We start from the raw sequence: 11979 nt of genomic DNA on the forward strand, positions 1-11979 counted from the left end.
TTTGTTTGAAGAAGATCAAAGAGGCACAGAGCAAGGCTTTTCCTGGAGCAGTACCGATGGCTCTTACTAGAAATGATAGCATTTCTTCTCTTTTATTCGTAAAGTTGTGATTGAAATCATTCAAGGGTTTGCTCTAATTTGTGTTACGACTGAGATTTCTATTAGAGTAAGATCAAATCTGCTGATTGGTGACAGTATAATAGCCTTAGAAAACAGATCATTTTGATGTTGCTGACATACTTTTCCACATGTTGCTGACATACTTTTCCACACCTACTGCCATTTCTATAGGAAAAAATAAAAAGTTTATTTTCAGTCTGCAAAAGAGATTTTTTTTTTTTGGTGAATATTTGGAATGAATAAATTCTTTTTAAGTAAAACTTTGTCCCACAGTAGTCTTTGGGGAAATAAATCTAGTTTCTTGGGTTTGAGAACTAAGTTGTGAAAGCTTTGTTAAACAGCACTGATATTCATATTTAAGCCTGGAAAGACCACTTGTAGATTAATTTCCCAGAGAGTGAAAGGTTGAATCTTGTATTTCATAAATCAAAGACATCAGAACACCAGTTTTTGATAGTCTACTGGAAGTTGCTTGTAAATATTGTGTGTGCTCTGGAAAATCCTAAATCATGTGAAGCATGTAAGAACAAACAAGGCTTAAATCATCAACAGCTCATTGTTAAATGTGCTGCCTTCTGGTCATAAATAATTTCAGAGAAAAAAATATGTCTTGAGAGCTTATCAGCTAAAGTATTTTTAATTCTTTTGCATGCTTTTTTTAATTTAAAAATTCCTCTTGTAAAGCACAAGCAGAGTAGAGTTTTGGAATACAGAAATATCAAATTTAGAAATGTCTCTATGTTGCTCTTATACAGGTCTGCATGCACAGATTTCTCTTTACAAATTTTTGTAAGAGGATGTCCAGAGGTCCCTTTCAACCTAGACTAGTGAACATAAACCAGGTTTCAGTAAATGTTTTTTTCTGTACTTTTAATCCAGAAACCTGAAACCTTTTTTTAATAAATCGAACTCCTGTAAATTTTTTTTTTATATTCTTGCAAAACCTTACATAAAATAGATATCAAAACCCATCATTATTTCAGATTACTGTGTAATCTGAAATACGCAGTATTTTTTGTATTTCCCTAAGCCTTTAACACTGTTAAGCAGGCAAATTGGTTTAGGTATTGTACAAATCTTGAAATACTGAAGAAGCTGGTATGCAAGGTGCTGACATTTTTCAAAGGAAATTACGTACAAGATTGATCGTATTTCCACAGTGTACTGGGAGAGAGCTGGTTTCATTTGTTTGGGTTTGTTTAAGCTTTGTTTGTTTGTTTAATTAGGAGATTCAAAATATTAAGAATTGATTTCTATGGAAGTTAACCTGCCTGTGTCCAAGGCTTTAGCAATCACATTAAAAAATGAGAGTATAATCAAAGCACTATTATTTTGTTAACACAACTTTAAGCAAAATCATTAAAAACTTATTTATATGACTTATAATTACAGCACAATATAGTACTCCATTCCAGATGTGTAAAACTGCAGTGGTAAGTAAATATCTTTTCTCACAACAAATGATGTGTAGGTTGTTTATGCTTGAAACTCTAAGGCCCAGAAACAATTGCTTTGTCTTTGAAGAGAGAATATTAGTCAAGGAGCTATGGTTCGCAGTAATTTGGCTGTCAGTATGTTCCATTTATAATGAGTTCTGTTCTTTATCAGCGTAGCATAGCCAGAACCACTCGCTTATTATTTACAGAGCACAGCTTTGAATTGCATCAAAGAGAGCTTCCACTCATCAAGCTGTTTCCTGGTACTAATTTAGATCTTCCTCCCTACATCTGCAGCTAAAGCAAGTTTCCATAGTGTGTTTGCTAAGGCTTGAAATAAGTAAAAAAATCTTTGATACTTGATGAGAAATGTATATGTATATATTTATCTTTCTCATTTTTCAAAAAAAAAGTGCTACATTTCATTATCTGAGCAAAAAAGGCCAAAGCAAAGGACACTTGGAGACTCTCAGTAACAAATGAGTCCAAAAGGCTTGAAATCGACAGTAGCAAGTTTGGTTTCAAGATGAATGGATTGGGAAAAGTGAGCTTTGGGAAGGGGCAGGGTTCTGCCTACCTGTGTACAAGGCTAAGCGTTATGTTAAGAGCTGAGGGCAGTTTCATGAGATCTCCCAGTCTAGTCCAATTATTCTGTTTTGATTTTATTCATCCATGGACTGATGGCTTCTCGTTCACTCCTACCCAGCTAGTAAGAGGCTGTGAATCAGTCATCAACCCAGTGGATGCTAAGGTTTTTCAAGTATTGAAATACTGCCAGCTATAAGCAGTATAATTCGCACCAACCCTTCTGAACATTCCAGCTTCCTGGGAGGCAATTTCAAAACAGTCTCAGGCTGATCTGAGACTATCCTACCACTGAGAAACGCATGCCCACTTCCTTGCTTTGTGTGCAACTTTGCCAGCTTCGTATGGACAAACTGTGTGGTAAATTGTACCAAGGTACTAGTCCAGCTGAACAGTAACAAGTGAGAAAAAGAAAATATTGTATCTGTGGCTGACTTTCCACATGAAAAAAAGTGTAGATCTAGTAGACTTTCTGAGTGCTCTCTATATACATACTGCCTGCAGATTATTAGGCCTTATTTGTAAATTTTCAGCTACATTAGACAGACAGTGAACGTTATGCTATTAAGATGCCACATATTGTTGTGTGAAAAGTGTACTTATATAATATGAGTTAGACTGGTACGAATTTTAGGGTGAAGCTTAATAAGACACTTGAATATTAGGATTAAAGGGTGATTGCTGTAACTTGAAGCTCAAGGAAGATAATTTTTATTATCTGTGGTTAAGTCTGAATTACTTTTCTCAAATGCTTAGATCTTCTTTCTGACTAAGATAAATGGACAGTCTCTTTCAACATGATAAGTTGGTTCATAGCTAATCCTTCTTCAGCTCAGTGTGTTGATTTTGCAATTATCTGTTTTCTCTCCTTAACCAATATCTATGCTTCAGCTTAACTTCTGGAAGCTTCTGAAGTTAATATACCATTTAGGTTTTTTAGCTTACTGATTTTATAGATTTTTTTATATAAAATTTGTATAGAAGCAGTGCAAAATAGTAAGGTGTTCAGAAAGATTTACAGATTCATTGTGTTAAGAAGAGGAAAGAAGGAATTTTATTTTTTTATATTGGAACAATTTCTAGGAATTAAACTGATTACAGTGGGGGGTGAAAAATCCTATATATGTGAGTCTATTTTTTTTAAGGTTACCTTAAAATAGCTTTTTTTTTTTTTTTTTCCCAAAGAAAGGCAGAATCTGACTGCTACCACACAAATGTTGAAAAATATCTCAACCACACAATTTTAACTCAGCTTTTAACTGGTACAAATGATTCTAGGTTCTTGCAGCAGTGCAAGTAGCAGAAGGACAATTTACCAGTTTGTGTTTCAAGTTATTCACCAGTCAATATATAACTAGAGTAATACTGTCCACTGCTGGCAAATCAGATAATTGCACTGCACATTAGAGCAATATGTTGTTGGAATGTTTTGCTGAGTTAACAGTCTTGATTGTGAAATACTTCATAGTTTAGTTTTCTAGGTCACTATAGGACTATTGGGTCACTGTGTTAGGAGTAATAATAATAAAGGCTATGTTATTTGAGCTAAAAGCCATGAATGCCAGCTTAGTAGTATCCTTCTGGTATTTTTGTAGAGGATAACTTTTTTTTTTCTTTTTTTTTTTGCTTTTTTTCCTTAGCAGTGTTAAGCATGTGCAAAGAAAATCCTTCTGTTAAAGAAAATATTGCAGAATGAAAGAAACATCAAGTGGAATATACAATAGCAGCTTCTTATGCTAATATTAATAGCATTATCATGTCAGATACTTCTGAATATCTAAATCAACTAAAAAAAGAGAAAATTATATTTGTCATTAATTTATTCAATAGAAATAGTAGACAATGCACTTAACTTGCCTGTTTAGAAAGAAGGAAACACAGCATGCAGCCTTTCTGGAAAACATTAGTTGTGTCTGAACCCCTAATATGAACAGATCTCAGAGGAGATCAAAGTTTACCCTTTGAATTTACCAAGGTTGCAGTATATCTACTTCTTCTCCATTCAGAGACTTACCTTGTCCTGGTCAACAGCACCCAGAGAACTACTTTATTACTCTGCCTCAAGAATAAGAAAATAATAGGATTTTAGGTTTTCAGGACTTATTTTTCCTTGTATGTCTCCAAAATAATATCAAATGCCTTGCAAAATTGAAGTTATTTGAAAATTAATAGCAGATAAATTATAAACAAATATAGTTGTATATTAAAAAGTTACTTTAGCATATTAATTGTGCTGCCAATTTTACGTTAGATAGCATAAAGAAGGCTATTTTTTTCTCTAAGTTATTTGCTGTACCTGTGTGTGTATGGAAGTATGCATGTATGCAAGTGCACACAATTGTGTTCCCTTCACCAGAGGGAATCACTTTATTTACTTATGGGATTACTGGATTTATTTTAGGGGGAATTTCTGTTTCTCAGCCTAACAATTTATGTATGTCTAAGCTCATACTAACCCTTGTCTTCAGCATTGCCTTGTAAAGGTTGTAGTGTGGTTTTTTTTCTCCTGGCTTTCTGTGGGATAACCAAAATCCCAAACCTCTCTTGTTCTTACAGTCCAGAAATATAACATTATTACGTGTTTTCGTATCTATTCTCAGGAAAGTGAGAAACCCTTATGTAAGGTTTTAAAACAAGTGTGAGGAAAGACTTCTGATAAACACTGTTTGAAATCTTGATATATATATGGTTTCCTACTAACTTAAATCAGAAGATGTAAATTCATTGTCTAAGTTGCAATTTACGTGTTGTATCATGTGCGAGCATGTTATACACTTTAAAATGGCGCTCAGAAAAGGCAGTTGAATGAAGTATTCCCATACCAAGGGTTCCAAATTCTCTTAAATACAAACATCTTCTCATGGTGGTGAGATTTTACATATTCATATATTTTCTACTCATATATTTTGGGTGTTGTTTATATGCACTGGTATTATTTATTTCACACGCAAAAAGAGTTAAGGACGTGACTCTCCTATGCAGACATTGGTTGGAACATAAACATGTAATTAACTAGTAAATGTTGTGACATAATGTCAAAGTATATGAAAAGAATCATCCCATGTGTGTATCCATGTTTGTATTCCCAAATCACTGTTATCCAGATGGATGAGATTTTTTTCCTTTGTAGCTGGAGATTTTTGTATGATGGCTACTTTTCTGGAGGCCATAAAATTTTTTAGAATCATCAAAAATCAAGATGTGTAAAGGGCCATATTTGTGCTGATTCCGTTCAAGAGACTGAATATGTTCATTGCTATCTTCTTAATTTTTTTCTGTTTTAAGAGTAGGAAGCCGTCAAAGGAAAGTATTAAGTCAAGCAAGTATAATACGCATTGTCATGCTCTGTCAACTGTATTGACTCCAGAGGAAGCTCACTGTAGGCTTGGGACTGAATTTCTGTTCTCAGGAATGGTGTTTTTTGTTTCTGTACAACAAAATTTAGCAGACTCATATTGTAGTGACTTTCCGTTCCTTGAAAAAAGTAATGGGAATGTCTGCAATTTTTTTCAGAACTCAAGCAAAAGAGAACACAGTCCTGTTTTGGCTAGATAAGCAAATGCAACAGATGTTGATTTACCACAACAAATTACTGTAGAAAATCTTCACTGCTGTTAGGTCTCTAATACTTAAACTGCTCTATGCATCTGTGTGGATTAGAGATGTATATTGTTTGTTTTTTTCTTTAATGACAGTTGTCATGGTTTGTCACTGGAGCACTGTCAAAGGGACACTGGTGGCAAATTTCTGGTTTTAGCTACGGTGGAAGCAAAATAAAAGACAGTGCATTTCTCATGTTAGTACTTAGAAGAATCTCTCTTCACGGGGGCTATTTAATATGGAAAGTTAAAATCATGTGTATGAGTATCACTGCAGAAACCACTGTGCATTTCATTTTTAATTACTTGTATGGATTTTTCCCTTGAAGTGATGGTAACTTTTATTTTTTTCCATTGTTGTTAAATATTGTTTAAGAGACATTTGTTGGAGATAAATTTTGGGTCCCAGTCCTGGAGTGTCTCATATGATCTGTGTGCTGTTAAGTCTCCTGTCAATCCAAGTGGTTTCTTTTATTCACCTAATCTCAGAAGAAGAGGTTATCAGAATTAACAGATAGATAACAGAATGAAAACTGGGAACACACATGAAAGATGTCACAGAAGAAGCATTGAAAATTGGGAGCTATAATCCTACATCTCGTCTTGCTGAATAATTGTAAAAACAGTTTGAAAATCTCTTCTCACTTTTCCCTGTAGAAGAATAAAGAGTTAGACAGTGGAAATGAAAGTGAAACTTTAAGCAATTAAAACAGGTATTTTTCTTGACACAGCACTATTTGTTACACTCATCACTGCAATGTAATCAATGCTAAATGGAACAGAAGGAGGAAAGTAAAGTCACAAAAGAAAAAGTAAGACTAACCAAAATTACGTAATTTCTAAAGAACGAGCCAATAAAAAAATTCATTGGTGTCTTACTGTTCATCTACTAAAGGTTTTATTCAGTTCCTTGAAGGAACCTGTATCTACTAGCATAGATGTGTTTGCTCCATTGAGTTGCAGACATGTCACAGGTCATGTTTGGAAGAAACTGATTGATGTAAAAGAAAAATATTGCATTAGCTAAGCAATTGGCATTGAGCTGATACAGTGACTTAAATGTTATGCATACTGATGTTTAGTTTCCCATAGTTCTTTGCATAATCAGTAATCTAATGTATGACTTTATTTCATGGTGTGTTAATTTATTCTTGCACATAAACTATGCATTAAGAGTTCTTCAAATGACTTAGATGCATAAGGTCAAGTAAGTGCAGAACCTGTGAAGAAACTGGATAAAATATGTGCAGACCTGTAAACAAATATATATATATATTATAAAAAAAAAAAAAAAAAACTAGAACTTCTTTAATAATCAGTAAATTTTAGCAGATATAAATTTGGCTTCTTGGGTACATTGTGAATCTTGAGACTGAAAGATGTGTGCTTTTGACACACAGCATTGTAAAAGCATACATGCCCAAGTTCTGAAGCATACGAGCACATTTAATAAACTTCATTCTTAATACTCTTCGAAGTCTAGCATCAAGTATTTGGAGCATTCAGGATTTTAAGTTGCGGCAGTTTGCAGATAGGTTAATAGTAATTTACAAGGAGAATGATAGATTAACATATGCAAAACAGATAAAACTGAACTAATTCAAACCATTTAAAGCTCACTGCATAATAATATTCACCTTATTATAAGCACGGAATGCACTTCAGCTTTCTGAAAAAGCATTTATTATCATAATCCATGACTTGCTATGTACATACTAGTATGGTCACAACAAATAAGGCTTTTTATGTCAACAATTTTTTTGGTTGTTTATTTTTAAAAGTGAAAAATCTACTAGCCTACAGAGTAAGCCCCTGGCGATATTTCTTCTGTCTTGTTCAAGTCCTGAAGTTATATATCTTTTTCTAGCTTTGTCCTCCAAGAATATTAAATTAAAAAATTAAAAGTTACTATTGCTTTCAAAAACCCAGTCTCCTCCCTATGTAGACACATTGCATACCTGGGGCAGATACAAGTTTGCATTTAAGTGAGTAATCCTATCTTTAGTACTGTATGAATTTTTCTTATCTTCTTTTTATGCATAATTTGATAGGTCTTAATATGTAGAATCAATTTAGGCACTCAAATTATGCTCCAAAAAATTATCAGCAATCTTCAATAACTTTATGATCAGTACTGAGAAGTGTTCAAAAACAAAAGCCTAGCTAGGGACAGCATTCCAGTAATCAGCCTACCATCTCATCAAACACACTGGAAGGTTGATTCACTTAATCAATTGGAATTTAAAAACAAGGAATTTTCACTGCTGAAATGTCTTTTCTTGAAATTACATTTTTTGTTGTTGTTCAATTGCTCAGATATACTATTATGTATACCTAGTAATTCTTAGGCCTAGATTGGTAATTTTATTCCTAGAGAAGCCTTCCCAGTTTGAAAGGAAGTTTATAGAGTAACAAATTAATCTCGTTTGCAACTATAGCACAGACTTTCTTAAAAAAAAAAATGTTTTTTCAGTGACACAAAATGATCTTCAGCTCCTTAGAGTCTTGAAGAACGTTGAGATTCACAATAATCAACAAATTGCTTCTAGAATATAAAATAAGATGAATTTGCAGTATCATATTCTAGAGTAGTTAGCTGGACAGAAAAGCTGTGTCAGCTTCTAGCAAGTGATTGCAATAAAAACTAGATCTCGTGAAACAAGGATATGTTGAGCAGCAATGAAATGGGCATTTTACACTTCCAGAAAATCTATGCCTCACAGGGACTTCATGGTATTTTTCTTAAGGTTTTATTTGGCTTTTGGTTTTGATATGACTAATGGTTTCAGGTTATCTGGGTGGAAAATATGGAGAGGGAAACATACTAGTAGTAATACCTTTTTGTTTGTATTGGTTTATGAAAGGAAGATCAGTCTTCATAGCTTTAAACCATAAGGATGATACTTCTGATTCTGAAAATTTTGCAGTCTATAGATCTAGGCCAGGTTAGGTTTTCAAGCACAGAATCTTATTTTTAAAAATGGAAGCCCCTATGAAAATGTATGAATATACACTAATATTAGTGGTTTGTTAAACAGATTAAATTTTGATACTTGAAAATGGCACATTATAATTTACATTTAAAATTAGCTGATGCTTTGTTTTCAGTAATATAGCAAAAAAAAATTTAAAGAATAATACTGTTTCATACTCTAGTATATGGTAAAACAAGTATTTCATATACATGTTATAACTGGTAAATGTTTTCGTCTAAAATTAATTTAAACAAGTAACTTTAATTTTTTTTTTAATTTTAGCAAACTCTTGAAATTAAAAATAAATTAGTAGTTAGAAAAGAACAGATGGGAAAATAAAAAGTATTGAAAATCCCTTCCCCTCTTTTCTGATTTTAATCATTTGTTTGCATATCAAGACTTTGCTAATCAGAAATAAAATTCTATTTTAATGTAGCAAATGTTATAACTAAGATATTTCCATTTGTCCTAAGTGCACAATCTTATGTATTTAGTAGTCTTTAAGATAGTAGATATATTCTTATTTCCACAATCCGTTAGTCAAAACTTCACTTGGACTAAACTGCACACATTTTATCACAAGTTAAGACAGCAGATGGCTCTCTTGAGTTTTCTTTGCAAAACCTCATGCTGTAAACAACTGCTCTGCATTTTTGACGTGCAAGTAGAAAGCTATTGTTTTTGATCTCTGCAGCAAGAAATGCAACTCATCCTGTCTGCAACCCCATCTTCACTTTCGTTCTTCCCTTTGGCCACCACTCTGATCATTATAATATTGAAAAATATTAGGGCGTTTTGGCGAAAGTCCTGTATTTGAAGGAAACTATGGAAATAGAGTAGTAGATTACATGGAGTGGATAGTATCATTGGGTAGTATAGGGGAACTTTTACAGAAAAGGGAACATGAAACTTACTTTATGGAGAAAGTCTCATAAACAAAAATTAGAGCTGTTTTTATGCCATTCCTAAATTCCCATAAAAATTCAAGATAATGGAGTGTTTGGCTTTGTTTCACTCTGCTCCTCCTTATTCACTCCTTTGTTTGGATACAGGAGCCAGGTCGAGAAGGACACTTTGAACTGTGTGTGTCCCGTCACCTCCTCTGTTGGTGGCAGGAGATGGTGCTTCAGGGCCACCAACGTTCAGTCTCCCTGCGGCTGTCCATGGTGCTGATGCAGATATGAGCAGGGCGCGGGCAGCCGGGGCTGGGCTGGTGGGAGCTCCACCGAAGAGGCATATGGAAAAGTGCAGAGAGGACTTAAAGAACACAGCACTGTGTCTTCTCCTCTTGCTAATAAGTATGGAAAATGGAAGCGTACTGCAAAACAACCACAGTGAAATTTAAATTTGGGAAAAAAACAAACACCAAATCCTAAAAAACAGCCCTCTCTCTAATTGCATTAGTTAAGGTAATTGTAGCAGTTGTAAGGAAATTGCTGCTCTGTAAAAATTGCCAGACAGAAAATCCAGTGCGAGTGTTTTAGCTGAATTTCTTTAGAGACACTTTTAAATAGAATTAAAATGTATTATCCAGATCCGATTGTGCATGTTCTGCTCCTAGTTGGTCTAGAATTAAAATAAAATCCTTGTATATGGGAGTTCCTTCCATACACTTCTGTGCTTTGTATAAAAATAGCTCTTTGTAGATTAAAGGACTTAGGGAAATAATGGTCAAAAACGGAGATGCCGAAGCTTCTGCTAAAACAAGAACCTAATATTACCAACAGGTTCTGTATTGAAAAATTGAGAATTATTCTAGATGTGAATTATTCTGGATGGATATTTACACTTTGGGAACTTCTACTGTTGTTGTTTAGGTTCTTTGTCTGGTTCGTTTGGTTCCTTGTATTTTATTTTATTTTTTTAAAGAAACATCTGACTAGAAATTAGAGCACTTTAAAATGAGTAATATATATATATTTATCTATAATTTACATATATTTATTTCGTGATATTTGCCTGTGCAAACGAGTGCCTTTCCCTACAGGATAACTTTACCTTATTTCTGTGTAACCACTGGCTTTCTTTTTTACTTACCTCTAGTTAGTCACAACTTAGGGAGTTTCACCATTAGACTGGTAGAAAGTAAGTGTGAAAAACACTGAATCGTGGTTTGAAATGAGAAATGAAAGAAAATTGGTGAGTTGTAGTATTTTAGATGGTATTTATTATGTGCAGTGTATTGCGAACTCCTCGGGGCAGAGACACCTTAGGCATTCTGTGTCTAGCAAACTTAACTACAAAAAGCATTTAGAAAGAATTTTACACAGTGCTGGCGATGCAGTGATTGTATCTGCTTGTGGATGATGTCTTGGGAAACTCCTTCAGCATTTCTGAAACCTCGGAGAAAGAGTTTATGTTCCAAGTTATAAGCCTGTTTGCGGTCTCGTCTCTCAGACAATGGGCACATGCTGGTTTCGGTGGAAGATCCCTTCAGCAGCCTAGGCGTACCTCTACCTCACCGCCCCAAATCCTCCCCATGAGGCAGAACCCCCTGGCCCGCTGGACTGCTCCCGGCGCGGTGCGAGGAGGAGCCCGCGTGGGCCGGGACCGTGGTCCTCCCCCCTCGCTGACCTCTACCCCCACTTCTATGCCTTGGGATCTGAGTTTCTCCCGCAGAGCTGCGCGACAGCCCCGCTGGCGGCCCGAGACACGGCGAGAAGATCCGGGCAGCCGGAGAGGCAGGGTGAGGGGTGCAGGGTTGGCAGGGAGTCGGTGTGCGAGGGTGTCTGTGTGCGAGGAGGGTGCTTCTGTGTGCCGGACCGTGTGTGCCTCCGGCAGCGCCCAGCGCTGTTCTCCCCTGCCAGCGGGAAGCCCCGCACGGGGCGCCCCGGAAAGCTAAAGGAGACCGGTGGTTGCTGGCGGAGGATCCGCTAGGAAGTCGCCGTATGCCACCAGCAAACGGCATCGGCGGCACCCCCCGCCCCTCTTCCTTTATTCTCCCGTTCCTCCTCCACCCCCTTTCCCTCGCCGCCCCTCAGCTCGGGAGGACAAAAAAGCTCCAGCGGTGCGCGTGTGTGTGTGCGTGTGCGCGTGTAGGGAGGCTGGAGCGGGGTGGGACTGAAGAGCTGTGATTACAGCTCTCCCGGGAGAAGGAGATTGCTCTCTCCAGATGCTGATTTCTGAGGCACTTGGCAATCATCAGGCAGGAGCCTGGAAGAGGCGGCGGTAGCCGCCCCAGCCGCGCCGATGGCAGCGGCGGGCCAGCGGGCGGTGGCAGCGCGGGACTGAGGGGCAGCCGGGGGAGGCGAAGCCGCCGGCCCG

The 11979-nt window shown here is 36.4% G+C and overlaps 1 protein-coding gene across 1 annotated transcript in view; it reads left to right on the top strand.

The window, feature by feature from the left end:
* Positions 1-11979, top strand: part of FGF14 (fibroblast growth factor 14) — a 400171-nt gene that overhangs the window by 244268 nt on the left and 143924 nt on the right. The window lies entirely within an intron of this gene.

Source organism: Numida meleagris, chromosome 1, assembly GCF_002078875.1.
Source record: "Numida meleagris isolate 19003 breed g44 Domestic line chromosome 1, NumMel1.0, whole genome shotgun sequence".
NCBI classification, from domain to species: domain Eukaryota; kingdom Metazoa; phylum Chordata; class Aves; order Galliformes; family Numididae; genus Numida; species Numida meleagris.